Genomic DNA, 15,892 nt, shown 5'->3' on the forward strand with positions numbered 1-15,892 from the left:
ACTAAGCCATAAAGAATGACATTTTGGCATTTGACAGTAAATGGATGGAACTGGAGAATATCATTCTCAATTATAGAAGCCCCAAATGTCAAAGCTTGAATATTTTCTCTGATATGCAGAAGTTGATACAAAATAAGGGGGTGGGGAGATAAATAAAACCAAGAAATAAAGGGGGGTGGAAGGGGGAAGAAGGATTTCCTTACAACAGAGGAAAGATCAGTGGAGTAGAAGAAGGGGATTGAGGAGGAATGAGGGACGTGAAAAGGGAGAAACTGTGAAATGAATCTACTGTCTTGTCAAGAGCATCACGGAGTAAATATCTGGGAAAAGTTTCTGAGTTCTTTATTTTACATGCAGGAAAATGAAGGTGCATAAAAAGAGCTGGCTTCAAAGCCTTTTAGCCCATTGCAGTGAGTGGATATCCCTTTAAATCTCAAAAGCCCTGTTTCTGTAAGTCTTTTGGTGACTGCCCAAAGGATGACCCTGTCTCTCAGTGGACATCCTGGGACTTTTTGAAAGTTCCCATTGCCCACAAGATCTGCCCTGCAATATCAACACTTGGAGGCCTTTACATCAAAATATTTGACAGGAATACCTCAATTCAAGAAGAGAACATTTTCTGGAATTAAAGAGAATATTAGGGACAATGAAACTTTGAGGAATCACTGAGTGGGGTAGAGGTTTTTGTTGTTTAGCGTTATCCTAGTGGAAAAGATCACTGGGTTAGGAGAGACAAAATGGTTGGTTTTATGATGTGTGGATCATAAAAGCTCACAAATTTTCTCTGTCCTGAGTTGGCATGTACTATACTCTGTCTAATTAACACTTGAATGATCTTTAGAAGTTGCCTAGCTGTTCTAGAGGACAGTTGGGCTTCATGTTACCTTTGGGCAACCTCCACTCCTAGAACACTTATTCCATGAGAAGGTTTTTAATTTCTGAAATGATTATCACTTTGGATGCTGTGGCAAGAAAATTCTCCCATCAATCATTCTATAAGCTGAGAGAATTATATATTTTCAATAGAAATGGCACCTCTATCTTGAGGTCCAGATTGTATTTACATATAGAGCAATAAGTTCTTACTAGAGTTTAATAATTTTTATCAATGTATTATTATTTTCTCTTATAGGCCTGCAATAATTTTCTTACTCTCATTGATTATCTTCCAGGAAATCATCACATTTTATTCAAAAATATTGATTATGTGAAAATTTATTTTTTGGAGAAAGTAAAAAAAAAAAAAAAGAAGAATCCCTGGATGTTTATGATCCTCAGTACTTCATTGACTATTTCCTGATAAAAATGGCCCAGGTAAAGTGTTGCCATCAGCCTAGTCTTTTGATTCCTTGATCACGTTCACTTACAAGCTGTAACTTTGCTAGGGATGTTACATGGTCAGGACAATAGTGATTGTCAAGCACTCGGATAACCTAGGGGAGCATGAATATCCATGAAGCATCATGGAAAACATGCAATTATTAAATAATTAGAATATGCTGACTCTATTCTTTAGATAAAAATCTATGTGAGGAGAAAGAGAATGCACATCGAGGTGTTTGAGAGAGTTAATAAATACATAAATTGTTAGTTAGACTGACTCAAAGAAAGAAGAGATGACACAAATTAATAATAAAACAAAAGCAAGGACATGGCTGCTGAAGAGACAATTTCCAATCAAATTACAACATATAAAATACCATGCCATGACATGAGGATGTGAAAAACCAGCCTCTACCTCAGAGCAAAGCCTGTCCAAGGAAGGGACATGACCTTAGTCCTTGGAAAAACCTACAGAGCACTCCTAAGCACATTCCCACCCTGCTAAGTTGTTTATCTACAAATAACAGGAGAGATCTGCTGCGCCAGGTGTCCCTGACTCAGTCGGGCTAGGTGGGGATCCATAACAGCCCCCTAGCAGCCACCAATCAGCATGAGACAGGGAAATACCTGGGATGCCAGATAACCCTCCCAGTGGTTTATGGTGGTTAATAACAAGTTTGGAAACCATGTAGTTCAGCAGGTACACCCCTCTTGGCTTAAACCAATCAGTTCAAATGAATACCCCTTTTGTACTGACCAATCACCCCTACCCAACTTGTTCCCGACAGTGAATGTGCTAATCATGTTTTAGAGTTGTTATCTGATTTTCCCACGGTGTGTGATGATTTGCTAACGGATGCTATGATGTATGTGAAGTCCCTGCCTTCTCCAAAGAATGCATAAAACTACTGCAAACCCTGGGCTTGGGGCCTCTCAGCGTCACCAGTTGCTGTGTGTGGGCGTGGAGGACTGAGCTAGCTCGCAATAAACACCTCTTTGCTGCTTGCATCGATCTTGGGTCTCTGGTGGTCTTTGGGGGGTCCCGAATTCGAGCATAATATATGGGGGCTCGTCTGGGATCCCCCTAATAAGCCTACCCAGACACCCCAATTGAGAGGTGATAATGACCCGGCCGGTAAGTAAAGGCATTGCCGATATGTAAGAAAATGTACTCTGGTTGCATGCAGGTCCTGGTTTTGTGTAGTGTGGTCGGCAAAAGGTCCAGGTGGACGCACCGAAGGGCAGCCGATGGGGTTTGTGGGAGACGTCCCCAGCCCCTTTCTGGGTTCTGAGTGGATTGCCTGTAGTAAAGTATTTTGTGAAGTATTTGGTAAAGTATTTTTTAGCTGACGGATCCGCGGTCCACCTGAGCCTTTAGTTTCTGGGTAGCAATCCACGACACGCTGCGAATTCTGTGGCCGCGCTGCAAATTTTGTGTTATGTGTGTTTGTTTCTATTGTCCTGTCTGTCTCCACCCCAACACTCTGGCAAGAGAACTAATCTCCCAGTCTAGGGTCATCAGACCCAATCTTAGGGGGATACTCCCTCAATCCGTTTGTCTGAAGGGAAGGCCCCAGTTGGCTTGGGGCCAGCACCCTCTTTCGTTTTTTTGACAATCTGAAAAGGGAATCTATGTCTTTGTGTGTCTTTGTCTGTGTCTCTGTTAAGTGTGATGGCATTGTTTTACTTTGGACAGATGCAGAGTCCCAAGTTCCAATCTGCCTTAGATGTGTGGAGGTAACTTTAGCTAAATTTTAGCCTAAATTGTCCCTAATATGCTTCTCCTGTAAGGGACCAAAAGTCAATAGAACAGCTTTTCTGTTCTCACCTTTTACACCCCTTTTAGCTGTGTTTTAAAGAACTTTGATAAACTTTACTCCCCTTTGTTAAGCAAGATTAGGGAAGCAGTGTTTTCTTCCGTAGTTGGCTTGAGTGCACCCACTGCAGAGGGAAATGCCTGCTGGGGATCTAAGAACTTTGATACCTCGCTTTTTCTTTTTCTCAAAACCCTGTCCTCATTATTAAATTGGCATTAGTTGGCTTCAAGAGCAGGAACCGAATTTTCAGTCACAAATTTTGGCACCCCAGAGGGGACTTTAGAGGAGTCCCCACTCTGCCTTCTTGGGGAAGCCTAGCACTCTTGAGACAATTGCAAGCAGAGGATGAACTTTTTTGGGAGCTGACTACTGAAAAGTTAGGAGATATGGAGAGTGCCTGGTGCCTGGGGTCGGACCAAACCAGAGGAACTAATCCTGTAAGTAAAAGGACTGAGGGACTCCCAGCAGCTGCCAAAGCCATTTTGCTTTGGGGAACTCCCTCTTCCTTACCTGCACTTTAAGGATTACTCCACCTCTGTCTACTTAAAAAAGGGACAATAAATGCAGTAATGTGTTGATATTATAGATTGTTTCTTGGGGATGATCTTGGCTGAATGTGTATCTAAAAGATGATTTTTTATTGTAACAATGTGGTATCTGAATGGGTTTCTAAAGCATTGCACAATCTTGCAGTTAAAATTTGGGTTTAAGTAATTGTGTAGTTTGTGATTTCAGTTAGTTCATGCTAGAAAACTTAAATACTTAGGATGGAAAATTAAAGAACTCTACTTCCAAGTTGGCAAGTAACTCCCAATCATTTAGTTTTATTTTTTTCATCAATTTTTGAACTGGGTAGCCTGAAAAGATTTCACTAGGTGTACCAGTACATTAACTTGGGCAAGGATAATAAATTATGATATGATATCTGTTCCCCTCAGTGCGTAAGATTTAGGAAAAGAAAGTGTTGGATTGGGACATTGGTCTGGCTTATTGAAATGACATTGAATAGCAACAATCTTAGAAATTTTTAAAGCTTAATTTTGGATATACATGGTAGTGTGTGGTTCTCTTTTGAAATTTCTTTTCAGGTGATTTAATGTAACTTAATACTACTTTAGGAGCTTCAGAACAAAGGATGTGGCTTATTGATCCTAAAAAAAATTTCTTCTGATGGTAGAGATCCTATTTTCAGTTTTGTGTGAGCAAGTTTTTCTATTGTAGGAAGATGTAAAGGTATGAAATTTTGAGAATTGTATCTTAAACTTGTATCATAATTTCCAACATCCAAACCTGAAAATTGTGACTTATGGTTAAAATGCCTTAGGCATGAGGCTTCTCCTCAGAATTCCAGTTTTTCCTGCTCCTCCCAGACCTCAGGCAGGATTTAAGTTGAAATACAAATAGAAGAAGCCTGGAGCTCTGTAGGAGACAGATCTGAGGCCCAAGGGAAAAAAAAGAATAAAAGTGTCTTTTTACTTGAAATCAAACTATATTAAACCAAAAAGGAAATTTTGTGGTATCTACTAATAACTGGCCAGTCATTTTTTTTCTTCTAGGACTTTTGCTTTTTCTTAATTCTGTTTTTTTTGAGCTCATGATTTTGATCCTACAGACAAGTTAATGTTTTCTGATCAGTTCTATTTTTGATCAGCTGTGGAGTTTTTAAACATTGCAATGGAGATTTCACCTGAGAAAAACTACAAGGCCTTGTGTATGTGTGCACACTTGTGTTACGTGTTGTATGTCTGTATGTCTGTATGTGTATGTACATATATCATGCAATTATATGACAATTGGCAGATATATGAGGAGTGCTATCTTTGATTCACGTGATTCAAATGGTTCAATTTAAATTGGGTAAACAGATAAAAGTAAAGATGTCTTTAAAATTAAGCTTATAAGTTTTTCTAGGTGTTCAAAAAAGGCCCTAATAAAATGTTGATACAATGTCTATGAAATAATCTGCTTAAATTCAGAAATTTATAAGTATTGTTTAAAAATGTGAACAGAAAAGAAGGTTAACAGAAAAAAAAAATTAAAAGCTTCTAGGTATGGATTTAATAGAGGGAAATGTGTTTCTGGATAAGAGTCTATATGATTAAGTAATTAAGAGGGTTTAAGTAAGTGATAAAAAAGGTCTATGTAAGTTGGTTATATGTGTAAGTTTTTGAGCAAGTAATCTTAAAGAAATTAAACAGCTGGATAAACAAGTGCTGTTTTAGAGCATTGTGCTATGTTATTTCTTTAAAAGCTAAACTTGGTTAATATAAAAACATCAATGTAATTGTGGTGCTATTAATGTGTTCATATCTTCCAGGTATACAAGTCTGTAAGAAAAAAGAGCATTATATCAAGCTGGTGTTCTAAAATTGTATGGTAATTTTAGGCTTAAAAAAACATGTTGGAGATTTATTTACATCATTTGTGTTCTATAACTGGACTTGTTATCTATAAGTTATATATAGTTCTATATTACTTTTTACACTGAGATACAATTTAAATGTATTTTTAAGTTAATGAGAGCCTAATCTGTGTGAAGGTTTTATTGTAAAACACAAAAGTACATTGCTACTTTTCTACAAAAGGTTAAAAGCTTTCAGCTTTTCTTTAAGTCATGTTTTAGATGTGATATTATATTGTGTTAGCTAATATTCATGTGAACTTGAGCAAAAATTTATGTAGGCTTTGTAAAATGATGTTTATTTATTTATTTATTTTTTATTGGTTGTTCAAAACATTACAAAGCTCTTGACATATCATATTTCATACATTAGATTCAAGTGGGTTATGAACTCCCATTTTTACCCCAAATACAGATTGCAGAATCACATCGGTTACACATCCACATTTTTACATAATGCCATATTAGTAACTGTTGTATTCTGCTACCTTTCCTATCCTCTACCATCCCCCCTTCCCTCCCCTCCCATCTTCTCTCTCTACTCCATCTACTGTAATTCATTTATCTCCTTGTTTATTTTCCCATTCCCCTCACAACCTCTTATATGTAATTTTGTATAACAATGAGGGTCTCCTTCCATTTCCATGCAATTTCCCTTCTCTCTCTCTTTCCCTCCCACCTCATGTCTCTGTTTAATGTTAATCATTTCCTCCTGCTCTTCCTCCCTGCTCTGTTCTTAGTTGCTCTCATTATATCAAAGAAGACATTTGGCATTTGTTTTCTAGGGATTGGCTAGCTTCACTTAGCATAATCTGCTCTAGTGCCATCCATTTCCCTGTAAATTCCATGATTTTGTCATTTTATAGTGCTGCATAATACTCCATGGTATATAAATGCCACATTTTTTTTTATCCATTCATCTATTGAAGGGCATCTGGGTTGGTTCCACAGTCTAGCTATTGTGAATTGTGCTGCTATGAACATCAATGTGGCAGTATCCCTGTAGCATGCTCTTTTAAGGTCTTCAGGGAATAGTCCGAGAAGGGCAATAGCTGGGTCAAATGGTGGTTCCATTCCCAGCTTTCCCAGGAATCTCCATACTGCTTTCCAAATTGGCCGCACCAATTTGGAGACCCACCAGCAATGTACAAGGGTACCCTTTTCCCCACATCCTCGCCAGCACTTGTTGTTGTGTGACTTCAGAATGGCTGCCAATCTTACTGGAGTGAGATGGTATCTTAGGGTGGTTTTGATTTGCATTTCTCTGACTGCTAGAGATGGTGAGCATTTTTTCATGTACTTGTTGATTGATTGTATGTCCTCCTCTGAGAAGTGTCTGTTCAGGTCCTTGGCCCATTTGTTGATTGGGTTATTTGTTATCTTATTGTCTAATTTTTTGAGTTCTTTGTATACTCTGGATATTAGGGATCTATCTGAAGTGTGAGGAGTAAAAATTTGTTCCCATGATGTAGGCTCCCTATTTACCTCTCTTATTGTTTCTTTTGCTGAGAAAAAACTTTTTAGTTTAAGTAAGTCCCATTTGTTGATCCTTGTAATTAACTCTTGTGCTATGGGTGTCCTATTAAGGAATTTGGAGCCCGACCCCACAATATGTAGATCGGAGCCAACTTTTTCTTCTATCAGATGCAGAGTCTCTGATTTGATATCAAGCTCCTTGGTCCATTTTGAGTTAACTTTTGTGCATGGCGAGAGGAGGGGATTCAGTTTCATTTTGTTGCATATGGATTTCCAGTTTTCCCAACACCATTTGTTGAAGATGCTATCCTTCCTCCATTGCATGCTTTTAGCCCCTTTATCAAATATAAGATAGTTGTAACTTAGTGGATTAGTCTCTGTGTCCTCTATTCTGTACCATTGGTCCACCCGCCTGTTTTGGTACCAGTACCATGCTGTTTTTGTTCTATTGCTCTGTAATATAGTTTGAAATCTGGTATCGCTATACTGCCTGATTCACACTTCCTGCTTAGAATTGCTTTTGCTATTCTGGGTCTTTTATTTTTCCATATGAATTTCATGATTGCTTTATCTATTTCTACAAGAAATGCCGTTGGGATTTTGATTGGCATTGCATTAAACCTATAGAGAACTTTTGGTAACATCGCCATTTTGATGATGTTAGTTCTGCCTATCCATGAACAGGGTATATTTTTCCAAATTCTAAGATCTTCTTCTACTTCTCTCTTTAGGGTTCTGTAGTTTTCATTGTATAAATCTTTTACCTCCTTTGTTAGGTTGATTCCCAAGTATTTTATTTTTTTTCAGGATATTGTGAATGGAATGTTTTTCCTCATTTCCATTTCAGAAGTTTTGTCACTGATATACAGAAATGCCTTTGATTTACGTGTGTTGATTTTATATCCTTCCACTTTGCTGAATTCATTTATTAGCTCTAATAGTTCTTTTGTAGACCCTTTTGGGTCTTCTAGGTATAGAATCATGTCAACTGCAAATAGTGATAATTTAAGTTCTTCTTTTCCTATTTTTATGCCTTTAATTTCTTTTGTCTGTCTAATTGCTCTGGCCAGTGTTTCAAGAACTATATTGAATAGAAGTGGTGATAGAGGGCATCCCTGTCTTGTTCCAGATTTTAGAGGGAATGTCTTCAATTTTTTTCCATTCAGAATGATGCTAGCCTGGGGCTTAGCATAGATAGCTTTTACAATGTTGAGGTAAGTTCCTGTTATCCCTAGTTTTTCTAATGTTTTGAACATAAAGGGGTGCTGTACTCTGTCGAATGCTTTTTCTGCATCTATCAAGATGATCATATGGTTCTTATCTTTAAGTCTATTGATGTGGTGAATAACATTTATTGATTTCTGTATATTGAACCATCCTTGCATCCCTGGGATGAATCCTACTTGATCATGGTGCACAATTTTTTGATGTGTTTTTGTATCCAATTCGCCAGAATTTTATTGAGGATTTTTGCATCTAGGTTCATTAGAGATATTGGTCTGCAGTTTTCTTTCTTTGAGGTGTCTTTGTCTGGTTTTGGAATCAGGGTGATGTTGGCCTCATAGAATGAATTTGGAAGGGCTCCCTCTTTTTCTATTTCCTGAAATAACTTGAAATTATTGGTATTAATTCTTCTTTAAATGTTTTGTAAAACTCCGCTGTATATCCATCCAGTCCTGGGCTTTTCTTGGTTAGTAGTCTTTTGATTGCTTCTTCTATTTCATCCATTGATATTGGTCTGTTCAAATTGTGTGTATCCTCCTGCCTCAGTCTGGGCAAATCATATGACTTAATAAATTTATCGATGTCTTCACTATCTTCTATTTTATTGGAATATAGGTTTTCAAAATAATTTCTAATTGTCTTCTGTATTTCTGTAGCATCTGTTGTGATATTGCCTTTTTCATCCCGTATGTTAGTAATTTGAGTTCTCTCTCTTCTTCTCTTCGTTAGCATGGCTAAGGGTCTGTTGATCTTATTCATTTTTTCGAAGAACCAACTTTCAGTTTTGTCAATTTTTTCAATAGTTTCTTTTGTTTCAATTTCGTTGATTTCCGCTCTGATTTTAATTATTTCTTGCCTTCTGCTACATTTGCTGTTGTTTTACTCTTCCTTTTCTAGGGCTTTGAGTTGAAGTGTGAGCTCTTTTATTTGTTGGTTTTTTCTTTTTTGAGGAATGACCTCCAGGTGATGAATTTCCCTCTTAAAACTGCTTTCATTGTGTCCCATAGATTCCGATATGTTGTGTCTGTATTTTCATTTATCTCTAAGAATTTTTTGATTTCCTCCTTTAGGTCTTCTGTAACCCATTGATCATTCAGTAACATATTGTTCATTTTCCATGTGATGTAGGATTTTTCCTTCCTTCTTTTATCATTGATTTCCAGTTTCATTCCATTATGATCAGATAAAATGCATGGTATTATCTCCACCTCTTTATATTTACTGAGGGTTGCCCTATGGCATAATATATGGTCTATTTTTGAGAAGTGTCCATGTGCTGCTGAGAAAAAAGTATATCCACTTGATGATGGTTGATATATTCTATATATGTCAGTTAAGTCTAGGTTATTGATTGTGATATTGAGTTCTATAGTTTCTTTATTCAACTTTTGTTTGGAGGATCTGTCCAATGGTGAGAGAGGTGTGTTGAAGTCACCCATAATTATTGTGTTGTGGTCTATTTGATTCTTGAACTTGAGGAAAATTTGTTTTATGAACGTCGCAGCACCATTATTTGGTGCATAAATATTGATAATTGTTATGTCTTGTTGGTGAATTGTTCCTTTTAACAGTATATAATGTCCTTCCTTATCCCTTTTGATTAACTTAGTCTTAAAGTTGATTTTATTCGATATGAGGATGGCCACCCCTGCTTGCTTACGAGGACCGTGTGCATGGTATATTTTTTCCCAACCTTTCACCTTCAGCCTGTGTATGTCTTTTCCAATCAGATGTGTCTCCTGGAGGCAGCATATTGTTGGATTTGTTTTTTTAATCCATGTTACCAGCCTATGTCGCTTTATTGGAGAGTTTAAGCCATTAATGTTTAGAGTTACTATTGATATATGGTTTGTACTTCCAGCCATGTTTGATTATTTATCTTTTTTTTTAATTTAGTTTGTTTCTCCATGATTAGCTTTCCCCCCGCCCTTTGTCTTTACTGAGGCACTTCCCACTGATGGTTTTGGTTATTGTTTTTCATTTCTTCCTAATTTAGTGTTTTGCTCAAGATGCTTTGCAATGCTGGTTTTCTGGCTGTAATTTTTTTTAACTTTTGTTTATCATGAAAGATTTTTATTTCGTTGTCATACCTGAAGCTTAATTTTGCTGGATACAGAATTCTTGGTTGGCATCCATTATCTTTCAGTGTTTGAAATACGTTGTTCCAGGATCTTCTCGCTTTTAGCGTCTGTGATGAAAAATACGTTGTTAACCTTATTGGTTTACCCCTGAATGTAATCTACCTCCTTTATCTTGTAGCTTTTAATATTTTTTTCTTTGTTCTATATATTGGATATCTTCGTAACAATGTGTCTTGGTGTTGGTCTACTGTGATTTTGTATGCTCAGTGTACTGTATGCATCTACAATTTGTATATCTGTTTCCTTTTTGATTTCTGGAAAGATTTCTGTAATTATTTCATTCAGCAGGTTACTCATTCCCTTGGTTTTAATCTCTATACCTTCCTCTATCCCGATGACTCTTAAGTTTGTTTTTTTTTATGTTATCCCATATCTCTTGGATGTTTTTCTCGTGATTTTTTACCAGCCTTTCTGAGTTGGCTAGACTCTTTTCAAGATGATATATTTTGTCTTCATTATCTGACGTTCTGGCTTCTACTTGCTCCACTCTGTTAGTGATACTCTCATTTGAGTTTTTAATTTGGTTTATAGTTTCCTTCATTTCTAGAATTATTGTTTGATTTTTTTAATAATCTCTATCTCCTGATAAAGATGCTTAACTTCTTCTTTTATCTGTTTATGTAATTCATTTTCAATGTGTTCTTTCACTGTTTGAATTTGCTGTCTCATATCCTCTTTAAGGTTCCATTCCATCTGTCTAAGGTATTCCTTGAGTTCTTTATTTGACCATTTTTCTGATGACTCTAGGTCCTCCTGAATATTTAGGCTGTCCTGCATTGTTTGTACTCCTTTTCTTCCTTGCTTTTCATGCTGCTCATGTTACTTCTTGTTCTGTTTGACTGCTGAGTTACTGTTTACTCCTATAAATTTATTTGATGCTTGGGAGGAAAGGTATTAGAAGGGAAGGGAAGAAGTCACGAAAGAGAATGAGAGTAAGCAGGTAGAATTCAAGGAAGGGGGGATAAGAAAATTGAAAAGACAAAAGAAAAAAAATAGAAAATAAAAAAAAAAAATTAAAAAAAATAATAAAAAATAAAAATAAAATTTTTAAAAAAAATTAAAAAAAATTAAAAAAATTTAAAAAACAACAAAAAAATGAAAATGAAAAAAAACACAAATAAAAAAATTAATAAATGCAGTCTTAGAGTTTGATTAACGTCTCTTCCAGTAGGTGGAGCTGTGCCCACTGGGCCAAGCTTCTCCTCTCAATACGTGGGAACCAATCACTGTGCAGCAGCTCCTCCTCCCAGACTTGGCGGGTCTCCAATCCTGGGTGCCTAGGGCCTTCTCTTGTGTCTAGTCACTTCCCCACTTTTCCTCATGCCAGGCCCCGCTCACTGGTGATGCTCACCACAATATTGGCTACACGCCAGGTCTGCTGCTCCCGGGAGTCCTGTTTTCATGAATGACTGGGCACACTCTCCCTGTTTGCCATTCCCTCACACCCTAAGTTTGTACAGCTTGGTGCTGAGAACCCTCAGCGAATTTTGCTTGCCCGCCAGTAGCCACACCCCTGGTAGCTGGTGCAAGAGACCTCAGTTGTCAGCACTGGTGGGAGTGGTAGCCGGGAGTTCTGCACTGAGGGTCCCGCACCACTCCTGATTCCCTCGGTCTGGTTATTGCTTTCACAGGAGAGCTGGGAGTGGCCCTTAAGTTTTCCCTGCTGTGTGGAGAGAGATGACTAGGGGATTACACACCTGTCACGCTGGTTTCAATGCAGTTATCTCCTCCGCCCGTGACGCCATTTCTCTGCCATGGTGATATCCCATGCAAATGGTGACCGTTTGTTCCCTTTGCCGGGTGACCAATGCAACGGGTGGGTCCTGACTGTCTCTCCCAATCCCCGTTTCAATCCTGTGGCCACTGCCTATGAAGGCTCGTTTGGCATTAACCCCCGTAGGATCAGAAGGGCCGACCAGTTCTTTCAGCGGGATCATTTAGTGCTGAGTCACAGCAGTGTGTCTGCGAAAAGCAGGTGAACGGGAGCTTGATTTCAGCCTATCCGGGCTCGGTGTGTGTTCTGAGAGGCCCAGACTGTTTGCCCCAGATCCACGTCAGCTCAGCATTCCCTAGTGATTCTGAGCAAACAGCATTTAGATGGTTTATGTCTCCCTATGCCTGCACAGCTGAAGAGGTCAGAGACTTGATCTCTCCACGCCCGCCGCCATGTTGGATCTCAGTAAAATGATGTTTAAAAAGCAAAGATCAGTTTTAGAACTACAGTACTTAAGATTTATGAAGAGCCCGCCTTACCTGAGATAAGGCTCTGTGTCCCATCTCACAACTATGAAAGAAGTAGGCCAAATTTCAGTACATTTAAAGTCGTGTCCAAAAGTTGATTTTTGTCAAGATTACTAGGATCTCAAACAGGGAATTATAACCAAAATTCAAGGTAGGTATTATATGAACTAAATATGTTTTTACTTTTGATAATTTTATTTTGTAGTTTTCTTATAAATGGTCTAAAGATTGCCTGTTAATGTTTTGCAGAGGTACTGTTTTAAGAACTCACAACCTGGGTTAATTTAAGATAATGAGTTATCACCTACAGGATAGAGAGATAGACATTAAAGCCCAGTAATCTTAATATAAGGCTGTAGAAATTTATTTGCTAGATGTTTAAGATTAAGTTTTAAAATTAAAGTTAAATTAAAAGGGCTAAGGAAACAAATATTTGGCTCTTGCCCTCTGAGTCAGTCTGAATCCAGGGAACAGGGGACATCTCCAAAGAGCTTTGCAACCCTGGGCCACATAACCTCCCAATCAGGGAGATTAATGAGACCACTAGAGGACAGAAAGCAAATCAGTGCATTTGCTATGAAGAGGAGGGTCATCAGAAAAAGGAGATATCCCTGATGCTTCCAAGGGAAGCCACATGGTTAAGCAAGGCCTGGACCCATCCTAGTGCAAATGGCACTAGCAGAACTGAGAAGCTGCTGTAAAGTTCCCCCAGGACTCCCAGGGAAACTCAGCTGACTGTTAACAATAGATAGAAACAAAAGTCAGTTTGACTGCTTCATCTTAAACACTTAGCAAAGACAGTCAAAGCCAAAACACAGCTATTCCTGGACATTTTAAATAATAATAATAATAGTTAAATGTAACTTCCATGAATAAGTAAACTGGAGGCTGCAAAAGATATTCTTAGGTAGGAATGACTGATAACTATCAAAAGAAACTGCCAGAGTAGTTTTAGTTTAAGGCCCACAGATATTCCTAACCTACACAGGTAGGCTTAGTGTTTGCTAGTATGATTATCCAGCCCTAAGTAACAGAAATAAAGATTTCTCTATTAGACACAGAGGTCATACTAGTAAAAGGATTTTGCAAGATCAGATGACATTAAATTATTAAACTGTGTCTTAAGGGGAAGGATATCTGTAACCCTAAAAGTTAAATGTTATGTTTATAGTCCTGGTAACTGGAAATGTTAAAGCCCGGTGAGGGAACTTATGTACAGTGACATGTTCAGCTGTTGCAACATTTATTCAGTACTCATGGTTTTTGTTTCTCTCATAGAAGCACCCATCCCCAGATGACAACCTGTTTTTCCCCAACCAGACCTCAAATGGAACTGACTTCTAAAAGGGAACTCATGTCCCCCATGTCATCGTCCCCCACGTCGTCCATTGTCCCCCATGTCATTGAGCCCCCTCATGTTCGACACGCCTTTTCAGCTCTGAAGCAGCCAGAACGAGCCATTGCCCCTTCTCACCCCTTCTCCTTACAGCAACAAAGTTTCTAAAATTAGGGGAAATAAAGCCAGAAATGGTTAGGCAGTGTAGATAGGTAAATAGAGTCAGGTTGGATCTAGGAGGCCAGTTTTAAGTGAGTTTGGGAAGTTGAAGACTGTCTCCTGAGGATTACTGTTTACCAGGATGTAGAGCCTGTCCAAATAGGCCCCCAACTGAGGAAACCATGATTGGTTCCCAAGTTTCCAGACAAAGGGGGAATGAAAAACTAGCCTCTACCTCAGAGAAAAGCCTGTCCAAGGAAGGGACATGACCTTAGTCCTTGGAAAAACCCACAGAGCACTCCTAAGCACATTCCCACCCTGCTAAGTTGTTTATCTACAAATAACAGGAGAGATCTGCTGCGCCAGGTGTCCCTGACTCAGTCAGGCTAGGTGGAGATCCATAGCAGCCCCCTAGCAGCCACCAATCAGCATGAGACAGGGAAATACCTGGGATGCCAGATAACCCTCCCAGTGGTTTATGGTGGTTAATAACAAGTTTGGAAACCATGTAGTTCAGCACGTACACCCCTCTTGGCTCAAACCAATCAGTTCAAACGAATACCCCTTTTGTACTGACCAATCACCCCTACCCAACTTGTTCCCGCCAGTGAATGTGCTAATCATGTTTTAGAGTTGTTATTTGATTTTCCCACGGTGTGTGATGATTTGCTAAAAGAGGCTATGATGTATGTGAAGTCCCTGCCTTCTCCAAAAAATGTATAAAACTGCTGCAAACCCTGGGCTCGGGGCCTCTCAGCATCACCAGTTGCTGTGTGGGCATGCAGAGGACCGAGCTAGCTCGCAATAAACACCTCTTTGCTGCTTGCATCGATCTCGGGTCTCTGGTGGTCTTTGGGGGTCCCGAATTTCAGCATAACAGATGGAGTTCATCACTGCACAGTGTCGCAGTCTGGCTGGGCACAAATAACCGAGCTTCCAAGAAGCACTTGTAGGTTCAAAACAGCAACTCTTTATTGCTGAACTCCACCAGCACTCCACACATGCTCCCCGGGAACTCTCTCCCCTTCCACTGGGCTCTGGGTGTGCCTCTCGGATAGAACTCCAAAATAGCAAGAGCAGATCTATTGCTGGACAGTAAAGTCATATATACATTTGAATACACAGCTTAACATAACCATCATCATCATCTCAATGACTCGCTGGCATCACCTCTCAACCACTTCCTTCTGGCAAAATTCCATGCGTCATCTCCCGGCTGTGGCCTTCAACAGCACAGGGTTTGGGATATTGGAAAGTAGCAGCTTACCCTAGGTGCACCCTAGGTGAGTCACCTGCAAGTCCTGTGGATTAAAATAGACCTTGACATGTGCAGCGTGAATGGCAGAGTGAATTGCAGATGGGTTAAGTCTTGTAGATGGTGGTATGTGATGGGGAAGAGTAGGTGGAGAGATGAGAGAAGCCTTGTTGGATGTAGCTTTAAATGAAGTCACACATATACAGAGTTAGAGATGGTGTCTGTTGAAAGGTTATTTATTCCCATTGTCTTTCCTTGCCACCCTTGTCAAATATCAGTTGGCTCTAAATGTGAGCCTTTGTGTGTGGACTTTCATGCTCCTCCAATGTCTTCCAACAGAGACTGGAAAATGCTATACCCCACCTCTAGGAGTTCTGCCTCTATGACCAACCTTCCCACCCTAATAACCTTCACCATCCTGAGGGTGGAGACACCAGAAAACAACAGACAACCCACCTACTGGATAAGAAGGGAAGTAGGATGGTTTCTGTACTCCAACAGAAACAATCCTTTAATTTT

The 15,892-nt window shown here is 39.0% G+C and overlaps 1 long non-coding RNA gene across 1 annotated transcript; it reads left to right on the forward strand.

The window, feature by feature from the left end:
• Positions 1-223: 223 nt before the first annotated feature.
• Positions 224-14,950, forward strand: LOC131424387 (uncharacterized). Its single transcript, XR_009227293.1, has 2 exons — positions 224-1,314; positions 13,902-14,950. It is a non-coding gene; the product is annotated as an uncharacterized LOC131424387 (long non-coding RNA).
• Positions 14,951-15,892: the final 942 nt, after the last annotated feature.

The sequence above is a fragment of the Marmota monax genome, unplaced genomic scaffold (genome assembly GCF_021218885.2).
Source record: "Marmota monax isolate L192 unplaced genomic scaffold, Marmota_monax_Labrador192_F-V1.1 WCK01_AAM20220418_F8-fsc00004, whole genome shotgun sequence".
NCBI lineage: Eukaryota > Metazoa > Chordata > Mammalia > Rodentia > Sciuridae > Marmota > Marmota monax.